The following is a 13,692-nucleotide window of genomic DNA, read 5'->3' as shown; positions in this document are numbered from 1 at the left end:
GAGACTTTTTGTCTCTTCGGATTTTAGAACAACTCATTTTATCCATGAGGTTCGAATTTTTGGGGTAGGTTCCCGGAGAGATCAGCTAAGTATCCAGTCCAGCCCTCCACAAAGTCAAGCTTCGTTTCGGACCTTTCCAAATACCTAACCCACTCCGAGTGGAGTTATCAATGAGACTCGTAGGCGATTCATACTCCCCTATTGATCTCAAAGTTAACTCCCACACTTAGGGTTTTAACATTACATAATGCCAGTAGTGTATATAAAAATATAACAATTAGGCAATTAAATATAAATATATTAACATAAACAATTAAATATAAACATATTATAAACAATTAAATACTTTTTAGACAAAAAACAAAAAAATAATTGCAAACCCTAAAAAAGGCGAATTAGCCAAACCCTAAAAAATTGTCAAACCTAAACCCTGCCAAAACCTAAAACCTATAGGAGCATAGTATTCACCATTATAGTTGTCCCCAGCAGAGTCGCCAGCTGTAGCAACCTGCCCTAAAAATTTAGATTTAGAGTCGCCACCTATTCTGAAGGGCGAATAAGAAACCCTACGCAGTATAGAGATCAGGGTAAGATACTATATTCAGGTCGAGGGAAGGTGTTAGGCACCCTCAACCCTTTCCTAAAGGTTAACATTGTAAAGATAAGGGTTATGGCAAAACATAAAGAAAGATGACAGACAGTAAATAGAGTTAAAGGCTAATTATTTGAACATGATTAGAGTTTGGAAGAGGGGGACTCGCCTTGTTGCCAAGTGCCTACGTACCTCCTTAGGGAGGATCAGAGTCTACGTAGTTCGGGGAGGGTTGTACGCCACTGGAATTGAATTTGATTGAAGATGTATTTTTAGAGGCTTTTTGAATAGCCTATCGTAGTTTGGTTTGTTTTGTAATTTGAATGGATTTTAGAATTATTTTAGGGTTTGGGCGTACAACCCTGATTTGGCACAATTAACCGCAATGATCAATAGGTTCGATCACCATAGTTAAAAGATTAAGGGTTTGTATCATTACCAATTCAAACCGATTGATTCGATTATCACTAATAATGACTTATTGTATTTTATTATTTTATGAATTTTATTTTATACTGTTACCTCTCATAACCGGTTAATACGGTCACAAATAATAACAGATTAATTATAGAACGAGGCAGGATTAATCACCACAATCAATAAGATGATTGCAGCCATTTAATCGAATATAGTTTGATTTTATTTTAATTTAACAGTATTTTAATTAAAATCATTGTTAACCACAACGATCAATCGATTTAATCGGCGCGAATAACAAATTAAAAATTTTAATATAATTATCATGTATTTATTTTTATTAAAAAAAATAATTATAACATAATTAATATATATTAAAATAAGTATTTTAATTTAAAATAAACAAATAATTAAAATTTATTTAGTTTTATTAAGGTTTTGGTTTTATATGGTTGTTAATAGGGTGTATAGTATGGGACTGAATCCTGGGGCGTCAGATCTAATTGGGGGAAGAATCAAAGGGCTAGATCATGAGGGGAGAATAGGGTTAAAGGTCCGGATCTAAGGGGTGCATGGTAGTCCCTAGGCAGGCGTGCATTGGATCAAGAAAGGTTCCTCAGTAAGGAAAAAAATAATGTTGGAGGAGGGATTCGAACCCACGTCCCCCTCCTCACAGACGCATCACACAACCACTTCAACCAAGCAAGTCATCTGTTATATGTACGCGCTATGAACGTTTTGAATGAAGCAACCAACCTCAAATGAAAAAACGCGCGTGATTTCAAATTGGCGAATCAGGCATTGACACGCCATCATCTTCCACCCCACACCTGCAACAACCCAAAGAATTTTGCTACGACTTGGCTACCGATTTATTTGTAGCCATTAAACTAGGAAAATAGCGATTAGCTCCCTCCCCCATATAAATATGGCGCACCTGTTCCAAAAGACTCGTATAGGTGGTACGAACTCAACCACACAATCAATTTAGCCTAATTTTAACTCTAGTAAAAAGCCCTAAATTAAACCCTAAAAACCTTCAACCGGTCATCAATGGCAGAACGCGATTAACACACGCAAACTTCATAAAACCAATCCAGAAACAACCAGGGCATTGAGAACAAGCAGAATACACAATCAAAACACCATGGGAATGCCTATATCATACTAATCGAACCAAAGTTCAGAGCAACTTACCTGGGCTTGTTTGGAGAAATTCTAGGGGTGTTGGGGTCGTGTGAGTGTCCGAACAGCTTCAGAGTGATCCCACGAACACGTTGCAATACTTAGACTCCTTTGAAAACTCCTTAATCTCTCAAACCGATTCTGAATTTTTATGACTTTTCTTTGTTCTTGCAAGTGTGTTTGTGCACGAATCTCCAACCCCTAATCCACTGTCTTGACTTGTATATTTATAGGAGACTCAAATTAGGTCAAAAACGAAGCCCATAGTCCTTGAATCCAAGCTTGCAAGTTTTGTAGAATTTGATTTTATTTTTTCTAAATCTAATCTTTCTATTTTGGCCACAATCTTGTATTGATCTTTTCTCTAATCAATGTGCACGAAATTATATTGTATTTTGCCATAAATACTGATTAGAATCAATCCATATGCACATGTTTAACAAAATACTTGATTTTCTACTTGATTAAATTATTAAAAAAAATGAGATAAAAATCATATTAAATCAAATAATAATTCAAACTTCATGGCATATGAATTTGGGCATACTAGTGACTTGTGGACCAAGTTTGCATAAGAAAACCATAGGCCCATTTGCAAAATTCCTTAATTTGAACCCTCCCTTTTTCACATTTGGTCCCTCAAAATCACCTGACTTTGATCAAGCATATCTTCTTCAACTTTTTAAGCTATGAGGGAGTTCTAATACTTTTTAGAAACCTCAAGAGGTCCTCTACAAGCCACTTTCGAACATATTTCTCATTTGAAGCTTTTATCTTGATCATATCCCCTTTGGGAAAAAACTGTTTCTGAAGGATGCCTGGAAATGACCTGTAATCTTTTGCTTTGTATCTCTTAAATGAAGCATTTCTAGCCTTGGCTTGTGAGACACAAAGTTGTAGAGAATCCAATTTCCTTCAAAATAGGCTTTGAGTGGGGAATGTTTGATGTTCCATGTGAAAGTTATGCCCAGTCAAAGTTGGGTTGACTTTCTCCTAAGAAACCCTAATTTGAACCTTTTTGCATTTGTTCATCTCTGAGTTTCTATTAATGGAATCATGATCAATTCTTGATCAAATGATGATTATGCATCCTACACTTGATGTTTGCCTAATGATCATGGTTTGAATCATGCTTTGATTGTAATTGACCCTCCAGTTTGAATCAGTTGACTGTGAATTATCTGGATCGTTTGAGTGAGCAAGGTTTTGGAGTTTGCTCTTAAACCTTGTTATGAGAGAAGTGTGGAAGGTAAATTTTGGGGTATGACACTTACCGCCATTTCGCCTCTGATTTGATGTTCCAACTCTAGAAGTCGTAATAGTCAATTAATTATGACTCAACTTTTTCCAAAACGTCTAATTAAGACGTACGTGTGTCAGTTCTTCCATGATTACATTCCAACTTCCAAGATCAGAAACGGCGGACTATACATCTTCCCTCGGGGAACCAACACGCGGTCCAATAAGATTTCAAAGCGTAACCACTCTCCAAGGCAATCAACTTCTATATAAATCTTATCGTTCTTTTGCAACAACAATGTCCCTAACTTTTAATAACATCATCTCTACCATTCACAAGGAGTTCAAACCTTCTGCTGAAGAGTTTTAACAACATGGCATTGATCTAGATGAGATGTTTGCCACTCAAAACCTCAAAAAGTATCTAAACATTCTGGAGGGCCCTGTATATCCAAATATGCTTGCAGATTTCTGGATGTTTGCATCCATTCAAATGGACCCTGAAGGAAAGACAACTATTGTTTCCAAAGTTTGTGAGTCTCACGTCATCATTTCTGCAGCACTTATCTCCAAAGTGATGAGATTTGAAAACGTTGGTCTTCTTTGTGAGGATTCTTTCAATAAGACCACCTCCGATTTTTTAGCGAGTATTTTCACTAATCCTAACCGGGCTTTCAACGCGCTCCTGGGTAGAATCTGGCACCGTCGATTTTTTCGGTTCACCCCAGTTCAATGACATATCCGATCCAGCAATCGAACTAGACCGGTTACCTGGTCGATTCCCGGTTCAACCGGTCCGACCAGCCAGTCTGGTTTTTATAACACTAATATCTATATCAGTTAAAATATGGGTTTTCAAAAACACTTACATATACTTTGAATATCACTTTTTAATAAACAACTACATAAATCTTTCTAAAATCCTAAAATAGGTAAGTTATATAGCTTGAAAATTGCATCAATCTAGACATTTAAATAATTTCAATTTTTTTATCACTTTAATCGAAAACGGTTTAACATAGTTTAACAATAGGAATTAAATAAAATTCATTTTATCACTTTTTAAATAAAATACCAAGAGTCTGCATTTCAATTCTTCTATCAAATCTAAACGAGGGTAACAAATTTCCCCTCACCATTAAATATGTGCGTTCAGAAATTTGTCTCATACACTATATAGCAACATACATTCTCATCTCAAGAAAATTAAATCTTGGAAAAGTCTTGAAAAGAGATGTTGTTTTGACTTGGTTTCTAGCCGATAAATTAAAAACTGTTGTGAATTCAATGCCAAGAACAAAGTATAAAACAAGGGAAGAATAAAGAACAAGAAAGAAGAAGAACACAAGAATTTATAACTGCTATTCTTTTACTTTCTCTTTGAAAACAAGATTACAAGTTTACAAGAATAACAAATAACCTCTCTCACCCTAAATTAGGATTTGCTGTATATAATGATGAGAGACTAGTATGCTATAATAAAACCTAACATACTAACTAATAGGTTTTTTCCACAAGGCCCATTATACAATCCAACTTAATAAACAAGCTAACTTAACAAATTAGGGTTTAAACACTAAAACCTAATTTAACATGTTAACAACCCTAGCATCTTCGACGCAAGCATGTGAACAACCTTGGACTTCATGCTTAATCCTGTTGAACCAAGAAGCTACCCTTCGACCATACTAGATTTCGATCCAATATCTCACAAATCTCCACCTTGGACCTAACTCTACAACGTCGAGGGAACAAACTAGCTTTCTTCATGCAGCTTTATCAACTGCATACGGTGGAAAAACTTGCAACTTGGCAATGTCTTTGTGATCATATCAGCAGCATTGTCCTCAGTCGAAACCTTCAGCACTTGGACTTCTCCATGCTCGATTACTCCTCTGACAAAATGAAGCCTCACATCAATGTGCTTAGTTCGCTCATGATAGGCTGAGTTCTTTGACATGTGTATTGCACTTTGACTATCACATTTAACAGTGATACCTTCACCTTGAAGTTTCAGCTTCTTAGAAAAACCTGTAAGCCACAATGCTTCTTTCATAGCTTCTGTTAGGGCAATATACTTCGCTTCAGTGGTTGATAGGGCAACAACCTTCTGAAGTGTTGGTTTCCACCTAATTGTTGTGCCAAACATGGTGAAAACATATCCCGAAATAGACTTTCTAGAATCCATACAACCTGCATAATCAAAGTCGACATATCATTCGATTACTGCTTTACTATCTTCATCCAAGGCTCCACCATAAAGTAGGACCCCGTTCAGAGACCCATTTATGTACCTTAAAATCCATTTTAATGCTTTCTAGTGAGCCTTTCCAGGATTCGCCATGTACCTGCTTACAAGACTTACTGCATATGCTATGTCGGGTCTAGTACAAACCATAGCATACATCAAAGAACCAACTATACTAGCATATGGGATGTTGTTCATATAGGCTCTTTCGATATCAGTACTAGGACATTGATCAGTACTCAGCTTGAATTGAGGGTTTGTCGGAGTCACAACTGGCTTCGAATTCGACATACCAAACCTTTCGAGAATCTTTCGTAGATATGCCTCTTGAGATAAGCATAACTTCAACTTCTTTCTGTCTCTTTGAATGTCAATTCCGAGAATCCTGGAAGAAACTCCCAGATCCTTCATATCGAACTCCTTACTGAGTTTATCACCCTCTTTACATCTTCGACATTGTTGCTTGCTATGAGAATATCATCCATATAAAGCAACAAAATAACAAATGAATTACCAGGTCAAAATCTGAAGTAAACACAGTGGTCGAACTGACTTCTAATGAAATTTATGTGTGCCATGAACTTGTCGAATCTCTTATTCCACTGTCGAGGAGATTGTTTCAGCCCATATAAAGATCTCTTTAGCTTGCACACATAATCTTCCTTCCCTTTTTCGACATGCCCTTCAGGTTGCCTCATAAGGATCGTTTCATCTAGATCACCATACAAGAACGCAGTCTTCACATCCATCTGTTCCAGTTCAAGGTCGAACTCTGCCACCATGGCAAGCAACATTCGAATGGACCTATGCTTCAAAACAGGAGAAAATAAATCATTGAAGTCGACACCTTCTTTATGAGTGAAACCCCTTGCGACCAACCTTGCCTTGTATCTTTTCGACGTCACTCCTTTGATTCCTTCCTTAACTTTGAAAATCCATTTACAACTGACTAACCTTGCTCCAATAGGTTTCTTGATTAGTTCCCAGGTGTGATTATCATGAAGAGATTTCATCTCATCATCCATGGCCTTCAGTCATTCATTGTTATTTCGACTCCTAATAACTTCCTTATAATATCTTAAGTTCATCATCAAGAACCTCACTGGCAGAGATTAGTGCATAAGCTGTAAGATCTGTATACCCAAGTCTCTGAGGTGGCTTGATGACTCTTCTCGACCTGTCTCTCGACAATAGGTAGTCATCGACAAATTCCTCAACTTCCTTGGCATCTTCTCCTTCTTCTTTGACTTCATCAGGGATATGCAATTCAGCATCAACTTGCTCCACCTCAACAGGAATATCTACCAGTTCTAGCTCTTTTGCACTTCGATTATCATCGTCATCATTTTTCTTGAAAGCCATGTCAGCTTCATTGAAAACTACATCTCGACTGGTGATACACCTCCTTTGACCTGGCTCTAGGCACCATAGCCTATAAGCTTTGACTCTTTCTAGGTATCCCATGAACATGCATTTCAGAGCTCTAGGTTTGACCTTGTTTTGCCTAATGTGAGCATATGCTACACATCCAAATACTCTTAGTTTGTCGAGATCTGATGGATGTCCCGACCAAGATTCTTCAGGTGTCTTCATATCTAACACTGTCGAAGGACATCTATTTATCAAATATGTTGCTTTCGAAACAGCCTTAGCCCATAACACCTTCTTTAACCCATCACTAGCCAACTTGCATCTGACTCTCTCAAAAATAGTTTGATTAAACCTTTCAGCCAAACCATCTTGCTATGGAGTACCTGCAGTGTTAGAACAAGATTTGTTCTGATCAATATTCTTAGTTTTGATGATAACAAGGATATGAATTGGGTATGAGATAATGTGGTACTCTAATACTATGCAATTTCCGTTTCAGGAATTATACAAAGAGTATGCACAAAATCAGCGCAAGAAGCACTGACTCAGAAGGTTCAGCATGCAACATCAGAACATGGTCTGGAAAGACATCAGAAGATGGTCAAGTAGAATCAGAACATGGGTCTATGAAAGCATCAGAAGAACTTGAGTTCAGAAGCAGAAGCACGGAAGTTCTCATGGTATCACGCTCAGAAGCACTTCAAGGTCAGAAGACAAGAAGATGCTCTGCACCAAGCTGTTTGACTCTGATGATATTCAAACGTTGTTTACACAAACATCAGATCAGAAGCAAGTACTAGATGGCAGGCTACGCTGATTGACAAAAGGAATGTTAAAAGCTATTAAAGGCAATGTCAGTAGACACAGCGGAAACAAGGCTCGAGGTAGTTGACAAAAGAGTGAAACATTAAATGCAATGCTGTACGGATTACGCAAAGCATTAAATGCTCCCAACGGTCATCTTCTCAAGTGCCTATATATATGAAGTTCTGATGAGAAGCTCAATACGATACTTGTGCATAATACAGAAACGCTGTCAAATTCAAAAGCTCTGAAACTTCATCATCAAATAGTGAGATTAAGCTTAAACTTTAAGAGAAATATCAGAGTTGTGATTATAGCTTTTCAGAAGCATTGTAATACTCTTAGAATTTGTTTACATTAATTTGTAAAGGATTAGAGTGATCAGGTTGTTGATCAGTATACTCTAGCAAGTCTTAGAAGTTGTCTAAGCAGATTGTTCCTAGAGTGATCAGGTTGTGATCAGGATACTCTAGAAGACTTAGAGAGTCTCTAAGTGGAAAACCATTGTAATCAAGTGTGATTAGTGGATTAAATCCTCAGGTGAGGTAAATCACTCCAAGGGGGTGGACTGGAGTAGTTTAGTTAACAACGAACCAGGATAAAAATCATTGTGCAAATTGTTTTTATCTTACAAGTTTTAAAGCTACACTTATTCAAACCCCCCCTTTCTAAGTGTTTTTCTATCCTTCAATTGGCATCAGATCGCCGGTTCTAAGGTGCAAGCACTTAACCGTGTTTAGAAAAGATTCAGGAAGAGAAAAACGCTTCAGTAAAAGATGGCTGGTGAAATTCCAACAACTACATCTACATCTGGCTCTGCTGAGCAATACAATGGTAACAATGGTTACACTAGACCACCAGTATTTGACGGTGAAAACTTTGAATACTGGAAAGATAAATTGGAAAGTTATTTCCTTGGTCTAGATGGTGAACTATGGGATCTTCTGATGGATGGTTACAAACATCCAGTAAAAGCTTCAGGCGTAAGGCTTACCAGACAAGAAATTGATGATGATCAAAAGAAGCTTTTCAAGAATCATCATAAATGTAGGACTGTTTTGCTAAATGCTATCTCTCACGCTGAGTATGAGAAGATATCTAACAGGGAAACTGCCTATGATATATATGAGTCATTGAAAATGACCCATGAGGGAAATGCTCAAGTAAAGGAGACTAAAGCTCTTGCTCTAATCCAGAAATATGAAGCCTTCAAGATGGAGGATGATGAAGATATTGAGAAGATGTTCTCAAGATTTCAAACGCTAACTGCTGGATTGAGAGTTCTGGATAAAGGCTACACCAAGGCTGATCATGTAAAGAAGATCATTAGAAGCTTACCTAGAAGATGGGGTCCAATGGTGACTGAGATCAAGATTGCCAAGAATCTGAATGAGGTTTCTTTGGAAGAGCTAATCAGTGCCTTGAGAAGCCATGAAATAGAGCTGGATGCAAACGAGCCCCAAAAGAAAGGTAAGTCTATTGCATTAAAATCTAATTTAAAAAAATGCACTAACGCTTTTCAGGCTGAAGAAGTAGATTTTGAGGAATTAGAATCAGAAGAAGAAGATGAACTGTCCATGATCTCCAGAAGAGTAAACCAACTCTGGAAGAGCAAGCAAAGGAAGTTCAAGAGCTTCAGAGGTTCAAAGAAATTTGAACAAGGAGAATCTTCTAGTGGCAGAAGATCTGACAAGAAGAAAGTTGTCTGCTATGAGTGCAATGAGCCTGGACACTTCAAGAATGAATGTCCAAAACTTCAGAAGGAGAATCCCAAGAAGAAGTTTCATAAGAAGAAAGGTCTTATGGCAACATGGGATGATTCTGAATCTGAATCTGAATCAGACTCTGAAGGAGAGCAAGCCAACTTTGCACTGATGGCCACAATGGATGATGGATCAGAATCTACATCAGAATCAGATTCTGAAGAGGTATTTTCTGAACTATCTAGAGATGAATTAGTTTCCAGTTTGACTGAACTTCTGGAACTCAAGGCTCACCTTAGTATCAAATACAAAAAGCTGAAAAAGCAATTTGAATTTGAAACTAAGAAGTTGGAATCGGAAAATTCTGAACTGAAGGAAAAAGTTTTAAATTTATCCAAAAATAGTGGATCTCTTTCTGAATCAGAAAAATCCATTCCTAGTCTAAATCATATTCTGAAAGAATGTGACTCGAGCTTCAGAAAGTTCCTATCTAGAAGTATTGGCAGAAGTCATCTTGCTTCTATGATATATGGTGTTTCTGGAAACAGAAGGTTTGGCTTTGGCTATGAGGGTGATACCTCACATAAATTTGAACCTGTTGATGATCTGGAAATCACATACAAGCCTTTGTATGATCAGTTCAAATATGGCCATTCACATGATATTAGGATCACTTCACATGCACAGAGTTTTAACACTGTACACACCAAGAAGCATGTGACACAACCTAAGAAATATCATGCTGTCAAACCTAAAGAATATCATGCTGTTCCTCCTGTTAACTATTATGCTAAACCCAAGTTCAATCAGAACTTGAGGAAAACTAACAAGAAAGGACCCAAGAAATTGTGGGTACCTAAGGAGAAGATAATTTCTGTTGCAGATATCCTTAGCTGCAAAGAGGACAAAGCACAAAATGTCATGGTACCTGGACTCTGGGTGCTCGCGACACATGACGGGAAGAAGGTCTACATTCCAAGACCTGGTGCTTAAACCTGGTGGAGAAGTCAAGTTTGGAGGAGATCAGAAGGGCAAGATCATTGGCTCTGGAACCATAAGTTTTGGTAACTCTCCTTCCATAACTAATGTATTTCTTGTAGAAGGATTAACGCATAACTTATTGTCCATAAGTCAATTAAGTGACAATGGTTATGATATAATCTTCAATCAAAAGTCTTGCAAGGCTGTAAGTTAGAAGGATGGCTCAATCCTATTTACAGGCAAGAGAAATAACAACATCTATAAGATTGATCTTTCAGATCTTGAGAAGCAGAAGGTGACTTGCCTTATGTCTGTTTCTGAAGAGCAATGGGTCTGGCACAAAAGATTAGGATATGCTAGTTTGAGAAAGATTTCTCAGATTAACAAACTAAATATGGTCAGAGGACTCCCCAATCTGAAATATAAATCAGATGCTCTTTGTGAAGCATGTCAGAAGGGCAAGTTCTCCAAACCTGCATTCAAATCTAAGAATGTTGTCTCTTCCTCAAGGCCGTTAGAACTTCTGCATATTGATCTATTTGGACCAGTCAAAACAGCATCTATCAGAGGGAAGAAATATGGATTAGTCATCGTAGATGATTATAGCCGCTGGACATGGGTAAAGTTCTTAAAACACAAGGATGAGTCTCAATCAGTGTTCTTTAAATTCTGCACTCAGATCCAATCTGAGAAGGAGTGTAAAATCATAAAGGTCAGAAGTGATCATGGTGGTGAATTTGAGAATAGATTCTTTGAGGAGTTCTTCAAAGAAAATGGTATTGCCCATGATTTATCTTGCCCTAGAACTCCACAGCAAAATGGAGTTGTAGAGCGAAAGAATAGGACTCTGCAAGAAATGGCCAGAACCATGATCAATGAGACCAATATGGCTAAGCACTTCTGGGCAGAAGCAATAAACACTGCATGTTATATTCAGAATAGAATCTCTATAAGACCTATTCTAAATAAGACTCCTTATGAATTGTGGAAGAACAGAAAGCCCAACATTTCATATTTTCATCCTTTTGGATGTGTGTGTTTTATTTTGAATACTAAAGATCATCTTGGTAAGTTTGATTCTAAGGCACAAAAATGTTTTCTTGGATATTCTGAACGCTCTAAAGGCTACAGAGTATACAATACTGAAACATTGGTTGTAGAAGAATCAATCAATATCAGGTTTGATGATAAGCTTGGTCTTGAAAAACCAAAGCAGTTTGAGAATTTTGCAGATATTGATATTGTCATATCAGAAGCTGAAGAACCAAGAAGCAAGGCTCCAGAAGCTGAAAGTCTCAGAAGAAATGGATCAGAAGATCAAGTTGCTGCATCTTTAGAGAATCTCAGGATTTCTGAAGAGCCACCTGTCAGAAGATCATCTAGACTTTCATCAGCTCACTCAGAAGATGTGATCCTAGGAAAGAAAGACGATCCCATCAGAACAAGAGCATTCCTTAAGAACAATGCAGACTATCAATTAGGTCTTGTTTCTTTGATAGAGCCAACTTCTGTTGATCAAGCTCTAGAAGATCCAGACTGGATAATTTCCATGCAAGAAGAACTAAATCAGTTTACAATGAATGACGTATGGGATTTGGTTCCTAGACCAAAAGGATTCAACATCATTGGTACTAAGTGGGTGTTCAGAAACAAGCTTAGTGAAAAGGGAGAAGTGGTAAGAAACAAAGCCAGACTGGTGGCTCAGGGATATAGTCAGCAAGAAGGGATTGACTATACAGAAACCTTTGCACCAGTGGCCAGGTTAGAATCTATTCGCTTATTAATCTCTTTTGCCACTCAACATAACATCACTCTATATCAGATGGATGTTAAGAGTGCCTTCTTAAATGGCTATATAGATGAGGAAGTCTATGTCCACCAACCTCCTGGTTTTGAAGACTCTAAGTCTCCAGAACATGTTTTCAAACTTAAGAAATCATTGTATGGATTGAAGCAAGCTCCCAGAGCTTGGTATGAAAGATTAAGTTCTTTCCTTCTGGACAATGGTTTCACTAGAGGACAAGTGGACACAACTCTCTTTTGTAAAACATCTAAGAAGGATATTTTAATTTGTCAAATTTATGTTGATGATATTATCTTTGGAACATCTAATGCCTCACTTGGAAAGGAGTTTGCTAAGTCTATGCAGGCTAAATTTGAAATGAGTATGATGGGTGAACTCAAGTATTTCCTTGGGATTCAAATCAACCAAACTTCTGATGGAACCTATGTTCATCAAATGAAGTATGTGAAAGAACTTCTGAAGAAGTATAATCTTTCTGAAATCAAAGAAGCCAAAACTCCTATGCATCCAACATGCGTCCTAGGTAAGGATGAGGTAAGTAAGAAGGTAGATCAGAAGATGTACAGAGGTATGATTGGATCTCTTATATGCTTAACTGCTTCTAGACCTGACATTCTATTCAGTGTTTGTTTGTGTGCTAGATTCCAATCAGATCCTTGAGAATCTCACTTAACTGCTGTTAAGAGAATTCTGAGGTATCTGAAAGGTACTACTAACGTTGGTTTAGTCTACAGAAGATCTAAAGAATACAACTTAGTAGGATTCTGTGATGCTGACTATGCTGGAGACAGAATTGAAAGGAAGAGCACTTCTGGAAGTTGTCAATTTCTTGGAAGTCATCTGATCTCTTGGTACAGCAAGAAGCAAGCTACTATAGCTCTTTCAACAACAGAAGCAGAATATGTTGCTGCTGCTGATTGTAGCACACAAATGCTCTGGATGAAGAGTCAGCTAGAAGATTATCAGATATATGAGAGTAACATTCCTATTTTTTGTGATAATACTTCTGCTATATGTTTATCTAAGAATCCTATCTTACATTCCAAAGCTAAACATATTGAGATTAAACATCATTTCATAAGGGACTATGTTCAGAAGGGTGTCTTATCTTTAAACTTTGTGGATATAGACCATCAATGAGCTGATATCTTTACAAAACCCCTGGCTGAAGATAGGTTTAAATTCATTCTGAAAAATATCAGTATGGATTTGTGCCCAGAATGAGAAGATGAGAAGATCTCTGTATGAATATCTTCTGAAATGTGTTAGGACTAGGCAGTCATAAGAAGTTCTGATATTAATCAATTAGAAATTCTAATTCTGTTATTTCTAACGTTTTATTATCTAA

This window comes from Vicia villosa, linkage group LG3 (assembly GCF_029867415.1).
Source record: "Vicia villosa cultivar HV-30 ecotype Madison, WI linkage group LG3, Vvil1.0, whole genome shotgun sequence".
In the NCBI taxonomy this organism is placed as follows: Eukaryota; Viridiplantae; Streptophyta; class Magnoliopsida; order Fabales; family Fabaceae; genus Vicia; species Vicia villosa.
Note: the sequence above shows the minus strand (reverse complement) of the source record.